We start from the raw sequence: 12,373 nt of genomic DNA, 5'->3' as shown, positions 1-12,373 counted from the left end.
CTGTCCATCAAAATCCTGAGGCTGCAATTCCACTGCACTCTTTTTTTGAGGATATGATCAGAAAGGAGTGGGGCAAGCCTGACAAACATATCTGCAAAAATGACCTGCACTTCTACAAGCTACAAGAGCCAAGAATTGTATTGCTGAGGTCCCAAAGATTGCTGCTGCTGTTGCATCCCTAGCAAGGGACATGGTTATCCCCTCAGAAGGGGAATTCTACCCTAAGGACCAGCTATATAGAATAGTGGATGCCGCACTCAGCAAAGATATTGAGGCTTCTTCAGTTACCTAAAGGAATGACAACATGTTTTGCCAGAGTATCTTTCTCCTGGCTGGAGGATCTCAGGATTCTAAAGGAAAGGGATCATCCTGATTTCAGCCTTACTCTTAAAAAAAAAAAGAAATCTCCTTAGCACCAGCATTTGTAGCTGATGCTGCAGTTGATGCAATGAGGTTTTCAGCCAGAGCCAGGGCATCCTTCCTAGTGGCTAGTTGCCATGTTTCACTCAACCTTTGGAAGGTGGATTCCCATTCTAAACAGGATTTATATGCTCAGGAAAATGTACAGGCTCTAGCCTATTTGGGGAGAAGCTGGACAAAATGGTGGAGGAAAACAGGCCTTTAGGAGTGAATACAAACCTAGATTCAGACAGAGACATTTCTTTTGTTCATCTTTCTCGCAGAAGTACCAGTGAAGGGACAGCAGATTCTCCAAGGGTAAATCCAGGAATTCAGGTTTCTTGGGGTAAGTCCAGACAGTGGCAAATCTGCAGCCTCCTAGACTGCCTTCAGACTATGATCAAGTGTGCCTATTACCAGAGCTGAAGCTAGGAGGTAAAATTTCCCACTTCACAGAAGAGCAGTGTGCATAGACAACAGAGAAGTGGGACAGGGAGATAGTGAGCCAGGGGTACTTCCTCGAGATGAGGGCTCCACCTCATCCTTTCTTCATCCAGTCTTCCATTTTCAATGATGCCATAAAATGCAAAATGATCCAGAATGAAATTTCTCATCTTCTGGAAATAGGATTATTAGAAAGTGTGCCTCCAGAAGAGAGATTCTGTGGGTTTTCTCATCTTCTTTATTATCCAAAAATGCATGAGAGCAGCAGCAGAAGGATCAGAGCTATCGTCAAGTTCAACGGATGGATGATTAAGACAACACTCTCCATGGAAACTTTAGCCTCAGTGGTGTCCTCCTTATCTCAAGGACACTTCCTGACATCAGTGGATCTGGAAGATGCCTATTTCCACTTCGCCATAACGCAGTGTTTCTCAAACTGGGGTCACCACTTGTGTAGGGAAAGCCCCTGGTGGGCTGGGCTGGTTTGTTTACTTGCCCCGTCCACAGGTCCAGGTGAATGTGGCTCCCACTGGCCGCGATTCACTGCTTCGGGCCAATGGGGGCTGCTGGAAGCAGCACAGGCCAAGGGAAATACTGGCCGCTGCTTCTAGAAGGTCCCATTGGCCTGCAGCGGCAAACCGTGGCCAGTGGGAGCTGCGATCAGTCAGACCTGTGGACGGGGCAGGTAAACAAACCGACTCAGCCTGCCAGGGGCTTTCCCTACACAAGCGGTGACCCCAGTTTGAGAAACATTGCCATAACACCATGTCACCACAGACTCCTGAGATTCATTTATGGCAGGAAGCATTACCATACCGAACTGTCTCCTTCAGATTATCCTCAGCTCCCAGGGTCTTTACAAAGGTGATAGTAGTGTTCATAGCCAGGCTTACAGTACAGGTTTCCACCTATACCGCTTCCTCAATAACATTCTGATCAGAGCCCAATCCCATGCTGAGGTGCACAAAGTGTGGCAGATAGACTATATTTTGTTAAACATACGAATGGTTTATGTATCATTGCGGGCCAGGAATTGCATGTACTCCACTAGGGGAAGGTTACCACTGCTTCTCTGGAAGATAAAACAGTAAAGTATGATTAGGGCAAGTTGCTCAGGTTATAACACTTCCAAGAAGGTACCAATTCCTGAGATGCTCACATGTACTAGTTCAGTAGTCTTGTTCTCCAGAGGCCAATAAAAAAGCACTTTTGGATAAACAGCCCAAGTTTAAACTGACTCATGCTCTTGGTATGCATACTGGAACATGTATTGTTTTTATATGTTTTCTCAAATGCTTTTATCTGAAGAATAAGTGTCTTTGGTTAGAAAGTGTTGTTGGTAACTTTTAACTGCTGGCAATACATTAGCCATAGATCACACAGAGAAAGCAGAGCACAGGCACAAAGCACAGTGGCCTTTTAGCCAGACTGACGTGTTGGGGATCTCACACTCTAGATGAAGGAGCTGTGTAGCCTTTAAACTACTGGTCAGGAGGGAGTGAGACACAGGTCCCTGCCCAGGAGAGGTGTTGGCTAGGAGCTGGAAACCTTAAGAAGTTGTCCTCGAGACCTGGGGTGGGTGGATAAAAATGCAGTTAACCCTGAAACTGTGACTCAAAGCTACACCTTGGATTCTGGATCTCCCAAGAGTTCATTACTTCATCAGCAACTTCAAATAGAGCTCCCAGAATCTTTCAATCAGCATCTCTCACCTGAGAGTGGACCTGATAGCAAAAATTTAAGCATCACATGAAATTTTCCAGGAGGTCTAGGATCTTATTACTTTACTCCAAACTATAGCACAGTGTCTTCAGGCCATCTGGACTCTTGAACAGGAATCACTCTGTGAGCAAGGTAGCACATTAGGTGCCTCAAACTTTTCTTCTGAAAGATTGGAACCACTCCCCAGAACTCACAAAAGACCAAGTGAGAATGTCAGTCTAGGTACTCAGCTCCCTAGAGTGGTGGACTTTTGATGGAAGTGTCCACAGAGCTCTGCCCCTATGCTTTCCAGATCCTCTCATCCCTACTACCAATGCCAGTCTGGAGAGCTGCGGGTGCTTATTCTTTTTTTTTTTTCCTTTTTCATTTTATTCCTGAATTTCTTACCTTACCATCCCGAATTCTGCTCACTACTTCCCAGATGTGTCAGAACTGTAGGAGTCGATGAGCTGCAGAATGGAAGATGTCTTAGTGATAATCTCCTTTCTGCTAGCAGGGTCTCCCACAATTCTACCCAGCCTGGATGGCATTATGCCAAAGGTCAAAGATTTTCTTGTTGTTAGACCATTGTAAGGCAGGCCATATGCCAGTTATGCATAGATTTTGTTATTGTGATCCCGTTTAAGTTACTTTTATCTTTATAGGAGTTCTGCATAGCTTTAGAATAACTCATCTGGCAAAAGGCAGGTGCAGGGTGACTGGCCAGCTCACATAGTGCTGCAACTTTGGATCACTTCCATTGAGCTGCAGGGTCAAGAAGAGTAGCCCAGATGTCTCAGAATTGTGAGAGATGTTACTAGAACAGGGGTAGGCAACCTATGGTATGTGTGCCGAAGGCGGCACACAAACTGATTTTCAGTGGCACTCACACAGCCAGGGTCCTGGCCACCGGTCCAGGGGAACTCTGCATTTTAATTTAATTTTTAAATGAAGCTTCTTAAACATTTTTAAAACCTTATTTACTTTATATACAACAATAGTTTAGTTTCAGAGGGGTAGCCACGTTAGTCTGGATCTGTAAAAGCAGCAAAGAATCCTGTGGCACCTTATAGACCAACAGACGTTTTGGAGCATGAGCTTTCGTTGGTGAATACCCACTTCGTCAGATGCATGCAGTGGAAATTTCCAGCGGCAGGTATATATATGCAGGCAAGCTAGAGATAATGAGGTTGGTTCAATCAGGGAGGATGAGGCCCTGTTCTAGCAGTTGAGGTGTGAAAACCGAGGGAGGAGAAACTGGTTTTGTAGTTGGCAAGCCATTCACAGTCTTTGTTTATCCTGAGCTGATGGTGTCATATTTGCAGATGAACTGAAGCTCAGCAGTTTCTCTTTGAAGTCTGGTCCTGAAGTTTTTTTTGCAGGATGGCCACCTTAAGGTCTGCTATAGTGTGGCCAGGGAGGTTGAAGTGTTCTCCTACAGGTTTTTGTATATTGCCATTCCTAATATCTGACTTATGTCCCTTCATCCTTTTCTGTAGCGACTGTCCAGTTTGGCCGATGTACATAACAGAGGGGCATTGCTGGCATATTACATTGGTGGACGTGCAGGTGAATGAACTGGTGATGGTGTGGCTGATCTGGTTAGGTCCTGTGATGGTGTCGCTGGTGTAGATATGTGGGCAGAGTTTGCATCGAGGTTTGTTCCATAGATTGGTTCCTTTCCATATGCAAACGGATGGACATCATACCAAATGGTCTAAAGGTAAAAAATCCACTACTATCTGCATACTACACAGACCACAGTGAGAGATTATGCCATACTCTATCAAAGAAACTGAGGAAACACCTGATCAGCATCCTATACAGCAAACAGGAAAACATCAAAAAAGAGCTCTCCAACCTGGACACTCTCATTAATAACCAAACTTCCATACAAACGGACTTCACTAAAATAAGACAGGAGATCTACATTACTCACTTCACCTCTCCACAAAGGAAAAAAGACTGTAAGCTGTCTAAACTCCTACATGCCTCATGGGGCCACAACCGTGGTACCCCCAATCCACCCAGCAATATCGTCAAATTATCCAACTACACACTCATCCCAGAAGAAAAGTCTGTCCTATCTCGGGGACTCTCTTTCTGCCCTGCCACTCCCAGCAACATGATACAGTTCTGCAGAGATCTGGAAGCCTACCATTCACAAAGAATACTTTCAGGACAACACTGAACAGTGCACTGATACACAGGTACCCTCCCACCAACAGCACAAGAAGAAGAACTCCACATGGACTCCTCCTGAGGGTCGAAATGACAGTCTGGACCTATACATTGAATGCTTCCACCAACGTGCACAGGCAGAAATTGTGGAAAAACAACATCACTTGCCTCATAACCTAAGTCTAGCAGAACGCAATGCCATCCACAGCCTCAGAAACCACCTGACGTTATCATCAAAGAGGCTGATAAAGGAGGTGCTGTTGTCATCATGAACAGGTCTGACTACCAAAAGGATGCCGCCAGACAACTCTCCAACACCAAATTCTACAGGTCACTTCCCTCAGATCCCACCGAGGAAAACACTAAGAAACTGCACCATCTACTCAGGACACTCCCTACACTAATCAAATCAACATACCCTCAGAGCCCCGACCAGGGTTATTCTATCTACTACCCAAGATCCACAAACCCTGAAATTCTGGATGCCCCATCATCTCGGGCATTGGCACTCTCACTGAAGGATTGTCTGGATATGTGGACTCTCTACTCAGACCATATGCCACCAGCACTCCCAGCTATCTCCATGACACCACTGATTTCCTGAGGAAACTACAATGCATTGGTGACCTACCAGAAAACACCATCCTAGCCATCATGGATGTAGAGGCTCTCTACATGAACATCCCACACACAGATGGAATACAAGCTGTCAGGAACACTATCCCAGATGATGCCACAGCACAACTGGCTACTGAGCTCTGTGCCTTTATCCTCACACACAACTATTTCAAATTTGATGACAATATATATCTCCAGGTCAGTGGCACTGCTATAGGCACCCGCATGGCCCCACAGTATGCCAATATTTTTATGGCCGACCTGGAACAACGCTTCCTCAGCTCTCGTCCACTCACGCTCCTTCTCTACCTACGCTACATTGATGACATCTTCATCATCTGGACCCATGGGAAGGAGACTCTGGAAAAATTCCACCACGATTTCAACAGCTTCCACCCCACCATCAACCTCAACCTGGACCAATCTACATGGGAGGTCCACTTCCTAGACGCCACGGTGCAAATAAGTGATGGTCACATTAACACTATCCTATACCGAAAACCTACCGATTGCTATGCCTACCTTCATGCCTCCAGTTTCCATCCCGGGCACATCACACGATCCATTGTCTACAGCCAAGAACTGAGGTACAACCGCATCTGCTCTAACCCCTCAGACAGAGACCAACACCTACAAAATCTCCACCAAGCATTCTCAAAACTACAATACCTGCACGAGGAAATAAGGAAACAGATCAACAGAGCCAGACGTGTACCCAAAAGCCTCCTACTGCAAGACAAATCCAAGAAAGAAACCAACAGGACTCCACTGGCCATCACATACAGTCCCCAGCTAAAACCCCTCCAATGCATCATCAGAGATCTACAACCCATCCTGGACAATGATCCCACACTTTCACAGGCCTTGGGTGGCAGGCCAGTCCTCGCCCACGGGCAAGCTGCCAACCTGAAACATATTCTCACCAGTAACTGCACACCGCACCATAGTAACTCTAGCTCAGGAACCAATCCATGCAACAAACCTCGATGCCAACTCTGCCCACATATCTGCACCCGCGATACCATCACGGGACCTAACCAGATCAGCCACATCATCACCGGTTCATTCACCTGCACCTCCACCAATGTAATATACACCATCATACGCCAGCAATGCCCCTCTGTTATGTACATCGGCCAAACTGGACAGTCGCTACAGAAAAGGATAAAGGGACACAAATCAGATATTAGGAATGGCAATATACAAAAACCTGTAGGAGAACACTTCAACCTCCCTGGCCACACTATAGCAGATCTAAAGATGGCCATCCTGCAGCAAAAAAACTTCAGGACCAGACTTCAAAGAGAAACTGCTGAGCTTCAGTTCATCTGCAAATTTGACACCATCAGCTCAGGATTAAACAAAGACTGTGAATGGCTTGCCAACTACAAAATCAGATTCTCCTCCCTTGGTTTTCACACCTCAACTGCTAGAACAGGGCCTCATCCTCCCTGATTGAACCAACCTCATTATCTCTAGCTTGCCTGTATATATATACCTGCCCCTGGAAATTTCCACTGCATGCATCTGACGAAGTGGGTATTCACCCACGAAAACTCATGCTCCAAAACGTCTGTTAGTCTATAGGGTGCCACAGGATTCTTAATAGTTTAGTTATATATTATAGGCTTATAGAAAGGGACCTTCTAAAAACGTTAAAATGCATTATTGGCATGCGAAATCTTAAATCAGAGTGAATAAATGAGGACTCGGCACACCACTTCTGAACGGTTGCCGACCCCTGTACTAGAAGCAAGGAGATTATCGGTATGAAATCTTCCATTCTGTAAATTTTGGAGAATGGGCTCTGAAATTTTAGAAAGAGACAATAGAGTTGATAGATATCTGGGTGTGGCGAGGCGGTGTGGCTCCCCTCCCCCTCAGGGAGGGTCGAGCCCCATCAGTCATCCACGAGGGCGGGGCTGCTGGGTGGAAGTCCCGCCCCTCAAAGGGTCAGGTGGCGACCCGGAAGAATAAAAGCTGGGCCCCAGCCTTCAGTTGCGGCTCGGCCACCGGCAGGAGCAGATGTGCCCGCCGCTGCTCGTGACTGGGCGGCTGCCTAAGCCAGAGGTCGAGTCCAGGAGCTGCCAGAGCTTCCTCGCCCCTACTACGATGAGGAGCCGCCAGAACTGCCTCGCCTCTACTACGGCCCCGAGGAGCCCCCAGAGCAGGCGTGGCCCAAATTCCCCGAAACCTTACCGGACCTGCCGCCCTGCCCGGATTGGGAGGAACCGATGGTCCTGGACATCCCCGGAACAGAGGCCCCGGACCAGGTAGGAATAGAGGGGGAGTTAGGAAGTAGCCCGGGGGCAGCTGACTCCAGTCAGGCTGAAGAGCTACCGTTGCCCATGTCAGTGTGTTGCGGTCAGGACCCCACTGACCACCAGTAACGGTGACAACCACTACCAGGACCCTAGGCTGGAACGTAGAGGAGTGGGTGGGCCTGCGTTCCCCCTGCCACCTGTAACCGGGTGGCAGATTCCCCCTCTTCCCAGTCGGAGAGGGCCACGGCTGTTTAAACTGTGTTTGGTGCCCCGCCCGAACCAAGGGCTGGGCCCCCGCTGACTTTGCCACTGCTCTGCCCTGCTCCAAAGGGCCAGGGCTGTTTAAACTGTGTTTGGTGCCCCACCCGAACCAAGGGCTGGGCCCCCGCTGACTTTGCCACTGCTCTGCCCTGCTCCAAAGGACCAGGGCTTTTTAAACTGTGTTTGGTGCCCCGCCCGAACCAAGGGCTGGGCCCCCGCTGACTTTGTCACTGCTCCGCCCTGCTCCAAAAGGGCCAGGGCTGTTTAAACTGTGTTTGGTGTTCCGCCCGAACCAAGGGCTGGGCCCCCGCTGACTTTGTCACTGCTCTGACCTGCCGAAAGGCCAGAGCAGACTGTAATTGCAGGGAAGACATCGAGGCCAGTGTGGCTCCCCTCCCCCTCAGGGAGGGTCAAGCCCTGGCGGAACCCGTCTACACTGGGTCAAAGAACAAAATGGAACAATTGCTGGAAGGCAGGTTATTCTAAAACTTTGGTACCAATAAAATTACAGAGAAGAGTCTGACAGAGGAGGAAAAGAAAAAGTGTGAATTCTTTGGAAAAGGACCAAGGAAAGCATTTGTTAAAAGATATACTTTTGGTACATGGCCAAAATTAGAGGGGAATAAACCAGGAGTGTCAGAACTGCAATATCTATGAACCACCTAACCATAGAGAAAATATTGTAAAAAGGCATTAATATATTAATAGTATCTTGTAGTAGTAACTATGTCTAAAATATGAAAATGTATTTAGTGAAAGGAATTTCAAGGCCTAAATGATCTCCTATGAGAGAGTGGTGGAAATGCACTTTAAAGTGCAGTTACATCTATGAAATTAGAAAAGGGACTACTACCACATGATGGAATCAGCACCACAGGCTGTGTTTAAATTAAAGGGACAGTGCCAACTTGAAATCTAGCCCTTTCAGAAAATTAGTTAAAAGTAGCTTAGGGTAGCATGCTTGCCCACAGTTCCCAGTTATTACATCTTTCTAGTTTTACAAATGTTTTGCTCTCCCCAGTTGTAATGTGAAAGATTCACACAAACAGCAAAGGGAAATGCTTATAATGATTAGTGAAACTGCTTATAGAGAAAATGTTGTCAGTTATATTAATCCTAGGTGTCAATAGTAGGTAAAAACATTTCTGACAGAAGTGTGACTTTTTTTAAACTGATGATGTCTTTTAAAACCAATTGCTGGTGGGACAAATCAATTGATAAGATCACACAATGGATGGAAAAGACCTAATGTATGAGGACATTCAGCCTGTTCCCCTGCCAGAGCAAGATTGCTCGGACAAAACACTTTCCCAGTTCATTGTCCAGTCTAGTTGAAAATGTCCTAAGTGATGGTGGAGCTTTCACTATTCCTTTGGTGGAATATTCTACAGCCTAACAGATCTGAGTGTTGGCAAGTTGTGGATAGAGATAGGATGCTAATCATGCTCCCATGGGCCCTCTGCCTAGGAAGTTTGAATGTGTCAGTAGCTTTATAGGAGGATATGAGGAGGCACTTTGTTCTTTGATATCCCCTCTGACCGAGAGGGCAAATTTAGAAGCAGTGAGTCAGGCCGAAAACCTTGGTGTTATTTTTAGCCACACCCTTTTCTCTGAAAAGCCATGGTTTAGACACAGTCTGGCAATGGTTTAGGGTTTTTTCCTGGCTGTGTGATTTGATCAGGCTGCCCACTTATTTATCCTGCACAACAACAATACATATTTCATGACCGTGAGGCTCAGTTATCACAACTGACTCTTAACAGGGCTTTCAGTATGGTTTCTATGCCACTTACAGCTGGTGCAGATTGCAGCAACATACATGCTAACAGGATGGAGCAGCTGTGACCATATATTCTTTAAACTGTACAATGGTGAATTGACTTAAAATTGCCCTTTTGGTTCCTTGGCAACGTAGGGTCTGGCAAGATTCAACACTTACTCCTAGAACTCTTTGTTATTGATATCTGTGTTGGGAAGCCACCCTTTTTTAGGCATTTCATCACCACTCCTGTGGAGTCTTCTAGCATGTGGAAAACACATCCATCTGATGCTTCATGCTTCAAAAAAGCAAAATAAAATATCTGAAAACATTATCTTGGTATTGCAGAGTTTTACCTGCTGTCAGGTTTTGTAGAATCACACCTACCTTCTTGCTTTTGTCTGAGGATGTGTAGTTCATACACACACGCACACACGCACACACACACACACACATATCAACATGTCATGTCTCCTTCTCCTCATAAACTCCAAAAATTTCTGTTGGGACATTTTCTTAAGTGAAAGTTCTCTTACACAAAACAAGTTATCTGAATGTTTTCATGGATAAATGTGGGAAGTTCATTTCACTGTCATTTATGAGCAATATTATTCATCCATTGTTTGAAAATACACAGAGGACCACCAGTACAAACGTTAAAATGTTCTCAAAAGTTTCACAAATCTTTGGCATCAATGATTACTTGTCTGAAAATTCATACAGCTATCACTGTTCATCGTTCATCATTGCCTTACTTCAACAGTTTCACTTATGCAGTAGTGGAATAGCAACAATACCATGTGCTAAAGGGTGTTTAATGATACCCCTCTAATAACAAATAGCCAACCATCCAAGTGAGCAGTTTAGGAGGGAAAAAAAACAGAACCTCAGGCTGTTAATTGTTTTTATAAACTATTCTGTAAATAGCTAGGTATTAGCCTGTGCAAGGCCTGCTGGGCCCAGAAAGAGTTTAGCCACTGCGAACTATGGGGTATAGATGAAAACAGAATCTCAGAATAAGGTTAGGGGAAAATCTTCAATGTCTGCAGTAAAACTAGTTTGGAGAGTGGAAATGGACTCGAAAGCCTCTGAAAGGTTTGTAACATAAAGTTTGCACCAAATGCTCCCTACTCAGGGTGAGGGAAAGGTCGCTAAGTCCCATGGACCCCAAGGTTCCATAGAAACATTGGATAACAAACGAGATCTACTCCAATTTAAGCTTAAACTGTTTCCTGTAGCCTTTATTTTGTAGGTTTTAAGTCAGTGCTATTATCACCTCGGAGTTGTGTATACATGCAAAAAGAGAAAATTCAGGGAAAATAATTGCTCAAGTTACCTCTCCTGGGGAGAAGGTGACATTTTTCAAATATCTAGTATCTGCTATGTTCTTCCTAGAGGTGGATTAGGGGACTGTGGGCACAGGGCCAGAGCAAGTGTGGGTCCCTCCCCACACCTTCTACGCGCAGTCCCCTCGCCTTCCCTCCTGGCACTCCACTACTAGTTCTTCCCATGGGTCTTCTGCACTTTCTTATTGTCAATCACTATATTTCATACCCTGTTCTGTAACTTTACTCAGACTCAGTTATTAAGTTACCCCATCTGTGTACCTATCCATGCTAAACCCCTGACTACACATTTTTATGCATAAATCACAATAACTAATACAAACAGAGACATTTTTGCTTATCCTATTAAACTTAATTTTATCTGTGTACTTCTATCATCTGTTCTTGGCTGTTAATCCCACCAGCTCATTCCAGTTATATTTATCTTACTGGTCTGTTTTTTGGCCTTGGGCTTCTGCTTGGTAGCTTGTCTTGGGGGGCACCTGATGTTAACAATTCCCTCATGACACTGTTTCACCCTGCAATTTATACAGACCAAGGTAAGAGACACAAACCAGGTTTCATGTTTTATACAACCCTGAAGCTGTTTTAGCTAAGTTCTGGAGTGCTGCATCAGCAGAGACATATGCAGATGCAAAAATTCCTTTATAGTTTTCTATAATATATGTATATGTAATATTCATTTTTCTAACTTTGTTTAGTATATGTATTTGACTAACATAATTCATTACATAATTTTCCAACAGAAAAAATAAGCCCCAACAAATCTCAGGGAAACCCTCTTGAGGGCTTGTTCCTCCACACTGTTCCCCAAGCTTTCCTTTCCCCCCTGGCAACATCCTTAGGAATCACACTGCCATTAGTCACTCCTGTAGCCTAACTCTCCCCACCCCACATCCTACACATCCCAAAAATGTAAATCTTGTAGTGGCATTAGCCTTATTTAGCCAAAAAGTTCCATAGGGTTCCTGGGCAAAGTGGAGTATAAAGTAGCTGCTTCCTGGCTCTGCCTCTCACCCATAAACCCACAAACCCTTAGCCACAGTGTTGGTACGGAGGGTCTTAAGTAGATTCCCCTTATTTCTTTCACTTATTTCTCTGCTTCCCTTTGCTGTGTGGAGAGGAGCACAGAGCCCTTAGAAATTTGTCTTTTTAGCTTTGTAAATACTTGTTCTGCTTTAATATAGATTCCAGGCCCCTACAATATAACATGTTTTCTAACCAGGAATGTTTGTTTTTGGTGATTCATATATTCAGCCTCCACTTTTATTTTGTACTCTAATTTGTATGTTTACCTGTATATCAGTCTGTTTTATCAGCAATCTGTTTCTTCTGGAATGAAAATTGGCCCTGAAGTGTGAAGTGTACTGTCGATAGCAGCAGTACAATTTAGCACTCTG

The sequence above is a fragment of the Gopherus evgoodei genome, chromosome 1, assembly GCF_007399415.2.
Source record: "Gopherus evgoodei ecotype Sinaloan lineage chromosome 1, rGopEvg1_v1.p, whole genome shotgun sequence".
NCBI lineage: Eukaryota > Metazoa > Chordata > Testudines > Testudinidae > Gopherus > Gopherus evgoodei.
This window is presented reverse-complemented; position numbering follows the sequence as displayed.